The sequence below is a fragment of the Schistocerca nitens genome, chromosome 3, assembly GCF_023898315.1.
Source record: "Schistocerca nitens isolate TAMUIC-IGC-003100 chromosome 3, iqSchNite1.1, whole genome shotgun sequence".
Lineage (NCBI taxonomy): Eukaryota > Metazoa > Arthropoda > Insecta > Orthoptera > Acrididae > Schistocerca > Schistocerca nitens.
Window position 1 is genome coordinate 481,341,410 of NC_064616.1, and position 12,454 is coordinate 481,353,863.

Here is a 12,454-nt window from a genome sequence, read left to right on the forward strand (position 1 = left end):
TTCATCTTATATCCTCCTTTCAAGACATTGTCCATTCCGTTTGACTGCTGTTCCAAGTCCTTTGCTGTCTCCGACAAAATTACAATGTCACCATCAAACCTCAAGGTTTCTTCTCCCTGGGTGTAATTCCTATTCCAAATCCTTCTTTGGTTTCCTTTACTGCTCACTCAATATACAAATTAAATAATGTCGGGGTTAGGCTACAACCACATCGAGTCTAATAACTGCCATCTGGTTTCTGTACAAATTGTAAATAGCCAGTGGCTCCCTGTATATTTCACCTGCCACCTTCAGAATCTGAACGAGAGTATTCCAGCCAACATTGTCAAAAGCTTCCTCTTAGTCTACAAATGCTATAAAAGTAGGTTTGTCTTCCCTAACCTATCTTCTAAGATAAGTCGTAGAGTCAGTATTTCCTCGCGTGTTCCTACATTTCTACGGAATCCAAAGTGATCGTCCCTGAGGTCGGCTTCTATCAGCTTTTCCATCCTTCTGTAAAGAATTCATGTTAATGTTTTGCAACCACGACTTGTTAAACTGATAGTTTGGCAAGTTTCACAGCAGTCGCACCTGCTTTCCTTGTTTAATTGGAATTATTATATTCTTTGTGAAGTCTGCGGGCATTCCGTCTGTCTCATATATGGAACAGTTTTGTCATGGCTAGCTCTCGCAAGGCTATCAGTAGTTGTAACGAAATGTTGTCTACTCGCGGTGCCTTGTTTCGACTATGATCTTTCAGTTCTCTGTCTAATTCTTCACGCGATGTCACGTTTCCCATCTCATCTTCATCTACGTTCTCTTCCATTTCCATACCTTGCCCTCAAGTACACCGCCCTCGTATAGACCCTCTATATACTTCTTCCACCTTTCTGATTTCCCTTCTTTGCTTAGGACTGGTTTCCCATCTGAGTTCTTGATATTCGTGCAGGTGATCCTCTTCACTCCAAAGGTCTCTTTAATTTTCTGTATGCGCTATCTACCTCACCTCTAGTGTTATACAGGGCGGAGAAAAATTGTGTCACGAAATTGTAACCCCGTTACCTGATGCCAGTGGGAACAAAAATTACTAATGTTGTGTAGGTGGACAACGCACCATTTATAAACTAGGAAACTTGGCGTCATGCGCTCCGATTGGCTGTGGGATTGCCCTGTTGCCGTTCATCGGTTGACGGGCAGCGCTATGGTTGTCGGATCACACATACAAACGTCCTTCGCCCCGTCACTGCCTCGACGTGACACGCACACGTGTCGAATAGGTCTTGCAGTTTGTCTCCACGTCAGAGGTATTCACACATAAGCTTCGCCTCGGAGCACACACACGTCACCTGCGATGTAAAAAGTGGCTCTGAGCACTATGGGACTTAACTTCTCAGGTCATCAGTCCCCTAGAACTTAGAACTACTTAAACCTAACTAACCTAAGGACATCACACGCATCCATGCCCGAGGCAGGATTCGAACCTTCGACCGTAGCGGTCGCGCGGTTTCAGACTGTAGCGCCTAGAACCGCTCGGCCACTCCGGCCGGCACCTGCGATGTAGTCATACAGTAAGCATGGCGGCACAGTATTCGTTTGAAGAACAACGAGATAGAGTTTTTGTTTATGGACAAGAAGACGGTAATGAGCATGAAGCTCGACGGTTGTATGAGGAACGGTACCCAGCAAGACGTCACCCACACCAGCAAACGTCTACAGCAATTCACCGGCGACTTGATGAAACAGGCTCGTTAGCGGGTTATCATGGTGATGATGGAAGATCTCGAATGCGACGGGATGCTGCATTTGAAGAGACTGTTCACGGGCGCTTCGAGGAAGCACCTACGACAAGCACTCGAACGGTTGGACACGACGTGGGGGTCACGCATCGGTTAGTCTGGGAGGTTTCGAGGGACGTCGGCCAGCATCCATTTAGTTTCCACCCTGCCCAAGACCTAAATCCTGTGGCGGACTTCTCTCACAGGCTAGTGTTTTGCCGGTGGTTTCTGCGACGTGTTGCACGAGATCTCGACTTCCCTGCCATTGTGTTGTTTACTGACGAGTGCACCTTCCAACGGGATGGCCTTTACAACACTCGAAACGTTCATTACTGGAAAAGGTGAAATCCTCACGTCACGTAGTCCACGGACACCAGGAACGATTTTCGCTCAACTTTTGGGCAGGCATTGTTGGTGGCCATCTGACTGATTGGGCCTGTCCGCCTGCCTCCTCGACTTACCGGGCAAATTACCTTCACTTTTTGTAAGAAACTATACCCAGCCTTCTGGAAGATGTTCCTCTGTACATATGGCAACGCTGTGGTTGCAGCATGATGGGACGCCCGCACATAACAGTCGTACTGTGCGCGGATATTTAAATGAACTCTTCGACAGCGATGTAATTGGCAGAGGTACTCATAGGACATGGCTCCCTCGATCACTGGACCCCATTTTCCTTGTGGGGATTCTTCAAGGTTCTAGTTCACCCACCCGGACGCGAACCACCTAGAAACTAAAAGGAATTAATGGATCGCATTCAACATGCCGCCGTTCACATCAGGGCAACGCCAAGAAACTTTGAAGGAGTTCGGCAAAACACCGTTCGACGTTACCAAGCTTATGTCGCGTCAGAGGGTCGCCAGTTCGAGCACCTACTATAAGTAAACAATTTCCGATCTACAAAAAATGCCCTTTTCAGGGCCGACACAATTTGTAAAAGACTTCCTGTACGCGAACTAACAGCTGTTGACGGGCTTTCAAGAAACTACAATGGATTTGTCGCGAACCCGGCTATTTCGCTCCCAGGCCACCAAAGCTGGCAAGCTGCCAGTGAGCGTTCGGGTCACCTTGGATCTATCGCGATCTCCGGTAGGCAAAGCATTCACGGTCATGCGTTGTCCAGAGCATCCGACAACAGGGCAGCCCCGCGGCCAAGCGCAGGGCGTGGCGACATGTTTCCGTAGTTTAAAAATTGTGCGTTATCGACCTTCACAACATTGGTAATTTTAGTTCCTACCGGCATCAGCTATCCATGGTTATAATTTCGTGACACAATTTCTCTCCACCCTTTATGCTTCCGCATCCTTACATTTCAAAACATGGCTCTGAGCACTATGGGACTTAACATCTGAGGTCATCAGTACCCTAGAACTTACAGCTACTTAAATCTAACTAACCTAAGTACATCACACACATCCATGCCCTAGGCAGAATTCGAACCTGCGACCGTAGCGGTCGCGCGATTCCCGACTGAAGCACCTAGAACTGCTCGGCCACCCCGGCTACTCCTAACATTTGTCTTTAGCCATTCCTGCTTATCCATTTTGCTCTTCCTGTCGATCTCATTTTTGAGACTTTTGTATTCCTTTTCCCCTGCTTCATTTACTGCATTTTTATATTTCCTCCTTTCGTCAATGAAATGCAGTATCCCTTGTGTTACGGCCGGCCGCGGTGGTCTAGCGGTTCTAGGCGCGCAGTCCGGAACCGCGCGACTGCTACGGTCGCAGGTTCAAATCCTGCCTCGGGCATGGATGTGTGTGATGTCCTTAGGTTAGTTAGGTTTAAGTAGTTCTAAGGTCTAGGGGACTGATGACCACAGATGTTAAGTCCCATAGTGCTCAGAACAATTTGAACCTTGTGTTACGCAAGGATTTCTACTAGCACTCGTCATTTTACCTACTTGATACTCTGCTGCCTTCACTATTTCATCTCTCAAAGCTACCCATTGTTCTTCTATATTCCTTTCCCCTGTTCTTGTCAGTCGTTACCCAATGCCCCCCTGAAATCCTCTACAACCTCTGGTTCTTTCAGTTTATCTAGGTTCCATCTTAAATCTCTACCTTTTTGCAGTTTCTTCAGTTTTAATCCTCTGTGCAAAATTCTATCAGACGGCTTCCTCCTTCATTCGCTACCCCCAGTCCATATTCACCTACTACTTTTCCTTCTCTTCCTGTTCCTCTTCCTACAATCGAATTCCAGTCCCCCATTACTATTAGATTTTCGTCTCCTTTAACTATCTGAATAATTTCTTTTATCTCATCGAACATTTCTTCAATCTCATCTGCGGAGATGGTTGGCATGTAAACTTGTACTATGGTGGTAGGCGTGGGCTTCGTGTCTATCTTGGCTACAATAATACGTTCACTATGCTGTTCGTAGTAGCCTATCCCCGTTCCTATTTTTTATTCATTATTAGACCTACTCCTGAGTTACTCCTATTTGATTTTGTGTTTATAACCCTGTATCCACCTGACCAGAAGCCTTGTTCCTCCTGCCAACGAACTTCACTAATTCCCACTATATCTAACTTTCACGTATCCGTTTCCATTTTTAAATTTTCTAACCTACCTGCCTGATTTAGGGATCTGACATTCCACGTTCCGATCCGTAGAACGCCAGCTTTGTTTCTCCTGGTAACGACTTCCTCCTGAGTAGTCCCCGCCTAGAGATCCGAATGGGGGACTGTCTTCCCTCCGGAATATTTTACCCAAGAGGACGCCATCAGTATTTAACCACAGAGTAAAGCTGCATGCTCTTGGGAAAAATTACGGCTATAGTTTCCTTTGCTTTCAGCCGTTCGCAGTACCAGCACAGCAATGCCGTTTTGGTTGATGTTAAGGCCAATTTAATCAATCATCCAGACTCTTGCACCCACAATTGCAGAAAAGGATGCTGTGTCTTTTCAGGAACAACACTTTTGTCAGTGCAGTACCCCGTGAAGAATGGGCTGCTATTCCCCAAGAAACCTTCCAGCACCTGACTGAACGTATGCCTGCAAGAGTGGAAGCTGTTATCAAGGCTTGAATTCCAGCATTGCCAACGAAGGGTGCCACGAACTCGAAAGTCATTTTCCGCCAGGTGTCCGGATACTTTTGATCTTATAATGTATACGTATAAACTCTTTTAGTGAAATGTTCCTAGGGTGGAGGAGGCTCATGACCCCTATGACCCAGTCTCCCTTGGTCCTGTGCCTGGTAAATGATGATCTGAAATATGCAGTTGACCATTGTCTGACCACAATATTGACACTATTGGATTTCAGCAAAGCGTTTCACAACTTCAGCTTTGACATACTGTGGGACAGATAAAATTGATGGGTAGTACAATGAAGTAGTTTGAAAGCTACTTGACCAACAGACAGCAAAGTGTTGTCTAAATCTACTTGTCTCTATTATACTGATTATTATTACTTTAGGCCTGTCTATCACAAATCAATAAAACAAATTTTCTTTGTCATTCGCATTTCGCAGCATTTTCAATGACCTGGAATGTATAGATATTTGTGGAGCTTGTTTCTAAAAGTCACCATCCAAAAAAATGAATTAGAGGTGGCAGTTCCTACCTAATAGCTTGCTGGATCCAACAAATTAATATGTTCCTGCAGAAATTATCAAACCTCTTACACAGAGATCGTGAAATTCTGCATTTTACACCTCTTTGAACGTCCATTGCAAAAAGGAACAAAGTCTCTTGCACTAATCTGGCCAAGAGCTGTGAAGTCAGATGGAAGTGTAACAGTTAACTTTGTTTTAATCCAGAATCAGCCTTTACCAAAGGGGCAAATTAATAGATCATATTATACAAGCCAGTTATAGTATCACGTTGGGAATAGTTATTCATTAGGAGAGCAAAACTGTATCACCAAACACTGACATATATTTATGAGTGTCTAGAGTGTGCAAGTGGTAGGGGTTCAAAGAAAATTAGTTCATGTCTGTAGCATTTTTTCAAGTCAGTCTGAAAAACATAGTGTGATTGTTCTGTGAAAATTGTGCATTTCAAAACAAAAATTATTGAATTTTATTTGCATCACAGTATGGATTTCAGATTGAGTGGTTCTTCCCTGTTCGTGGCCATCTATAAAGTCCAGCAGGTAAGTCTTTTGGTACTGTAGAAATTTCCGAAATTTGAAACTGTAAAGCTCCCAGGGAAATATGACAATGTATTTGAGACATTAGCAACACTTCACACCCTGAATTCTAAGTTTTCCTGGATCAGTTGGCAACAACTCTGTCAACTATCAGTTCCAAAGTAAAAATTAGTGAAGCTAAAAGTCTCACTATTTCTCACACATCAGCACTAGTTGGTCAGCATGCTGCATATGCAATGACACTAGTGTGCAAACACAAAATGATCAGAAGTAGAGTAAAGTATGATCGTATTTAGCCTCAAGTGAAAGTTCTACCAAATAGTAGTCGTGCACAACAGGCAAAGGAAAGTGGCATGGTATCCCTACTTCCTGCAATGGGCGATGAATTGAATCAAATACCTTTTTACAAAACTGTGGTAGATGATAATGATGTACGAGTAGTTAATGAGGATCGAAACTTTTAACATAGACGCCCATTGTGATGACTGATGTTTGGAAACGAGTATCGGTAATAGTAGAAACAATTAGTTCCTATACGTATAATCAGTATTAAAATAGTATTTCTGAACAACTCAAACAAAATAATTATGTATGAATTGAACAAAAGTCCCTCCTAGAAGGTTCAGTAGTGAATTAATATATGATAAATTATGCTCTAAGTAAGACAAACATAAGTTATGTTTTAAATTTTTGATTGCTAAACATCTCCTCTGAAGTGATTTGCAATAAACGCCACGAAATGTATCAGTAGTGAGTGTTGCGTTGAAACCACGCTGTTTTCTTATGTGTGGCAGAGGAAAACATTTCAGACACGCCGCCGCTCCGAGTCGTCACGAAAAAGGCCTACGGGGGTGCCATAAAAGGCGTCAAGAGAAATCACCCCTTTCCTTGGGGCGTTTATGCTTACAAATTTCGTGGCTGAAAACGAGATTTCGTGGTGTGATTACCAATAGGACGCCGTTCTTCGACACCCTATGACACTACTGACACCCCTGGACGCTTCAACTCTGCTCTAAGGACATCGTTGGCCAGCAGCCACATTGAACATGATCTCAGCCCTTTGGCATGCAGTTTGACGGCAACTTTTGTTCTGGTGTATAGGATGGAACGACAAGGGACCATTGAAAACCATTCGAATGAATTTGAATATGATCCGAAGCAACAACGAATAGTTCTGCTTTTTCAGCTCTTCTATTTTGCACCATCCTGTGGCGTGGTCACAGTAGGGTGTGACATTGACACATGAGTGAACAGAACGGCAAAGGTCATCGCTAACATCTCCAGTTCAACAACACCCATGATGCCAACAGCCCACCTTTGTTGATCAGTTATAAATGTACCTGTGCGGAAACTACTTGTGACGGAGTCCTAGGCGCTTGCAGACGGGCAAGCCCTCGGCACCCCTAGGCCACTAGGCCACTAGCAGCCGCTAGAGCAGCAGCGTAGCCTGCCTGTGCCTCGGACTCCGTCATGGATTGTCTCTGTACAGGTACATTTTGAAAGCACTCAACGAAGTTGAGAGGGTAGCACAGAAAGTGTTACCAAACTGGGTGGTGTTAGAAGGACCCTTTGCCGTTTTATTCAGGCAAGAGTCCATGTCAGTCCCGTGTCCCTTGTGATTCCGTCATAGAAGCACCCGAAGCAGGAGGTCTGAGAATCACTTTCAAATTTCGTGGAATTGTTTTTAACAGGCCCTAGTATTGTCATCCTGTACACATGAGCAAAAATTGCCGTCACACTGCACTTCAAACAGATGTAAATGCGTTCTCTGTGGCTGCTGGCCCACAGTGTCCTTAGACAGGGTTCGAAGTGTCAGAGGGGCAGCAGTAGTGTCAAACGTTGTCGTCCTGTTGCACACTGCACTGCGAACTCTCATTTTAGGATGCGGAATGTACAGGAATCAACACCACAAGGGAAGGAGTGGTTTCACTGACGCCATTTATGCTACCGCTGTGGCTTCTTCGAGTCGATTCTCAGCGGCAATGCGTCTGAAATTTCTTTCTTGGCCACCTATAAGAAAATCGCGTGATCGTAACGCTGGGCGTCGCGATCCTCACCTCCATTGCAAAGACTGCAAAGGAAGGGCTGAAATGTAGGCAGGTCGGGGGTGTGACGATCTTCCCATCGTGTGACAAAACCACGGTGGCGTTTGGCAGAAGTGTGATGAAATTTGGTGCCAATGTGTCATCATTAACCCACTTTACACCTCACGTACACTCTGAGCTCCGGCCTTTTTTCACTTCAGTCGACACCTGGCTGTCTGATGTGTCATCGAGCCTGAGGATGTCGTCGTAGGGCGCCACCGCTTTTGCACCATTACAGAGGAAAGTTGTAGGCAGGTTCCTTTGAGCCAAATTTCAAACTTCCACATCGCAGTGGACGACAATTACGTGGTTTCGGAAAAGTGATCCTTTAATTATATTGCACAGTGTAGTTAGTGTTGCTACTAGCCTGTAATTTGTCTTTTTGTTGTACTCCTAGTGAACGGATGCAAACTGTGTTTTTCTGCACTTCAGTAATGGATTCTATGTTACATGTAACTCGTAGCACGCGTATCGCAATGAATGTAGTGTAAAATATGTAAAATACCTGATTAAGTGTAAGAGAGCAGCGGTGGTCCTAATTCTGCGAAGTTAAAGGAATCCGTAAATAAAAAGTGTAAATAAATAAAGCATACAGTTTAAAAATTTATTACCATCCCCTTTGTGAACTGGAGCTCCTGGCAGATATCAAAAGTTGTAAAAACCATCTCATATCATTTGTAGTTGACAAGCCTGTGAGATGAGAGGCAGGCATGGCTACATGAGCTCCTGTTTGACAGGCGGTGCAGTGTGACGCGAGTTTCGTCACACGTGAACATACAGTCGCTCACGACGAGGTATCAAATGGAGCTGTCAGTCTGATAGGCAGCCGACACCTGAGCCTCTGGTACTGGCGAAATACTCGAGATAATACTGCTGTCAGATGGCCAGCAGGTACACTGCAGAGTACTGGAAGTGGTTTTTCACCGGCGAGTGGGCATCGCACGTCACTGCGTGGCGTGAGAGTGCCGCCATAACAAAACTCAAAGACAGAAAATTATTTCACCTCCACCGCATAAGTAACATCTATACTAATACAGTTACAGAGCAGGCAATGGCACCAAAATAAAAAATTAAAAATACCAGATGAGGATGAACGTGTGAACTTCCACACTGTGCCTGTAATAATGCTTCAGTTATTGATGATCGATGGTTTGAATGTACCCATTAGCTTAGAAAGTTAATAATTTCGATACGCCTGAAAAGTTCTTTATATTGAAAGTGTCAGCTGTTAACGATTACACAGAACTACTGAAAATTAGTTTCAAAATTTTTATTAAAGCAGTACGATTTTAATTACAAGACAGAATGTTGATTCAGAGGATTAAAAATGCATACAAATTGAAAACAAGATGTAAGTCAGTACGAATAGCGGCCGTTTCAGATAACGGATTATGGAACATATTTTATGCTCAAGAAATATGACATTTTTTTCTCCATGAGATCCACAGCGTAGTGAATAACGGTGCTCAGGCTGATGCTCTCTTCCTTGATTTCAGTAAGGCATTTGACACCGTCCCGCATTACCGTTTAATGAAACAAATACGAGCTTATGGAGTATCGGGGCCGACCTGCGTTTGGATTCAAGACTTTCTTGCAGATAGAACTCAACACGTCGCTCTTAACGGAACTACATCGACAGATGTAAAGGTAATATCTGGAGTACCACAGGGAAGTGTGACAGGACCGTTGTTGTTCACACTATATGTAAATGATCTAGTAGAAAGCGTCGGATGCACTTTAAAGCCACTCGCAGATGATGCAGTTATCTATACCAAAACAACAACGCCAGAAGAGAGTAAGAATTTGCAGAATGATCTGCAGGGAATTGATGAGTGGTGCAGGGTGTGGCAGTTAAACCTGAAGGTAAATAAATGTAACATATTGCACATACATAAGAAAAGAAATTTACTACTGTACAGCTACACTGTTGATGACAAACAGCTGGAGACAGCGTCTGCCGTAAAACACCTAGGGGTAACTATCTAGAGCGACCTTAAGTGGAATGACTATATAAAACAGATTGTGGGAAAAGCAGACACCAGACTCAGATTCATTGTAAGACTCTTAAGGAAATGTAACTCATCCATGAAGGAGGTGGCTTATAAGACGTTTGTTCGCCCGATTCTTGAGTATTGTTCATCCATCTGAGATCTCTATCTGGTAGGATTGATAGAGGAGATAGAGAAGATCCAACGAAGAGTGGTGCGTTTCGTCGCGGGATCGTTTAGCTGGCGAAAGAGGGTTACGGAGATGCTAAAGAAACTCCACTGGCAGACGCTACAATAGAGGCGTTGTGCGTCACGGCGAGATTCACTACTTAAATTTCGGAACAGCGCTTTTCAGGAGGAGTCGGACAACATATTGCTTCCCCCCACGTCGACATACATCTTACGTGTTGACCACGAGAAGAAAATTCGAGACATTAGAGCCAATGCAGAGGCTTAGCGACAATCATTCTTCTCAAGCACTACTCGCGAATGGAACAGGGTTGGAGGGATTAGATAGTGGTACCGAAATTTCCTCCGCCATACGCCATTAGGTGGATTGCGGAGAATGATGTAGATGTAGAAGAGGTATCAAGAGGTATAATTCTTATTAGAATTACAACGGATAGTAGCCAATAATGTTAAATCTGATCATTTCTCTAAATGAGATGCAAATAACTGAAACTCTAATCACCCTAACAGAAAATAAATTTCACCAAGGAAAAGCTGGTTTGTAGAGCCGACAGAAAAGAGCGGTTTAACATGAAATTTAGAGAGGAGCAAAATACTGTCAGCAGGATAATTCAGTCTGTTCTAGCTCAGTTTTTGTAAACTAGATCACTCACTTGTTTCACTCACTCATTCACTAGCTCACAAAAACGTACCTAGAACCTACTGAATTATCCTACTATAATACAATTTTCAGGTCTAACTCACATAATTTCGTTCTAAAAAAGTCTGTTTTATATTAAATTACTTAGAAAACTTAATAAAAATTCAATTTATTTCATATCACATTCACCAATAATACAGTAATTATTTTTTTCATACAAAAGGTGAATGTAAGAAAATAATTTTAATATTTTTATATTAAAGGTGAACATTGGACAACAAATAAAATGAATTATGGTGAATATAAGAAAGTAAATAAATTCTTTATCAAAGAGTCCAAAACTTTCATAGAATGAATTCAGTACCATGAAATTAAAAATGCTAACATACCTACATAAAACGAGTTATTCGGAAAAAATATAACAAATAAGCATCAGTTAAAGCAGACTTCAGTCTGTGACTAATTGGATTTCCTTATCTAATTGATGTAATAAATTTTTAAGTTTTTACTTCCTCTATCTTTCTGAAAATACTTCAAACTGAAATGTAAACACGAAATTAACACTTCTATAACTTTTACAAATTTTTCATTCATTTATGTAATTAAAAACTTTCAGTAAGTATTCTATGTTGAGGATCATATGTAAGATTTTTCTTCCATACATAACTACATATTCTAAAGTCTCTGCAGGAATTTTATCAATAAAAGTTGCACACAGTTTCATATAGGTAAGAAAAACACATCACTATACTTTCAGCTACACCAGTTTTAGCAACTTTTTAATTTTTCAACTGAAGAAAGCGAAACAGATAGCGATAAATATTGTAATTCGAATTTCCAGTTTAATTTTTGTTTATTGCTAATTTGTAATTTTAACAAATTATTTCTGCAGTGGTCAGAAAATTTGGTTACTAAAAAAACTCGAAATGAAGATAAACTGATTAACTCTAAATTCCCCTTCTTAGAACTGAGACTAAATTAATCAACTTAAAATCAGAGGTATATTAATTATAATCGAAATGAAGATAAAATTAACAAATATTTTTCTGTTCAACAATGATCGATTAAATGCGGAACAGCGATAAAACAATAAAAGAATCAACTAAATGTTAAACGAATGTTATATGTTAAAATTTATGCTAATTATATTTATGCTAATAGTTGTTTCTGTGTAGCTTAATGTTTAACTATCACTTAACATTTGGTTGCTTGTTTTATTGATTTACCTTTGTTCTGAATTTAATTGACCATCAGTCAACACGAAAGTATTTGTTAGTTTTATCTTTGTTATGATGTTCATTAATGTAACTCTGTTTTTACGTTGATTAATTCTGTCTCTATTCCAATAAGAGGAATTTATCATTAGTCAATTTATCTTCGTTTTACGTTTTTATTTTAGTGACCTTTTTAGCATCACTGTGGAAAAAATTTGTTAAAATTAAAAACTGCAAATAAACGAAAATTAATCCAGAAATCAACCTTTATAACTTTTTCCCTCTCTACTTTGCTTTCTTCACTAGAATCCGAAATATTTTCTTCAAAATAACATTTATTAATTGCCTTAAGAATGTATCTTATATATTTATTTTCACTATGTTTATTTAAATCATTTAATTCAACAAATGTGTCTTTTCCTTATCATAAACTGTAATTGTTATGCAACCGTTTTTGAGTAAAAATAGCTCCAAACATTCTACTTGGTAATCATT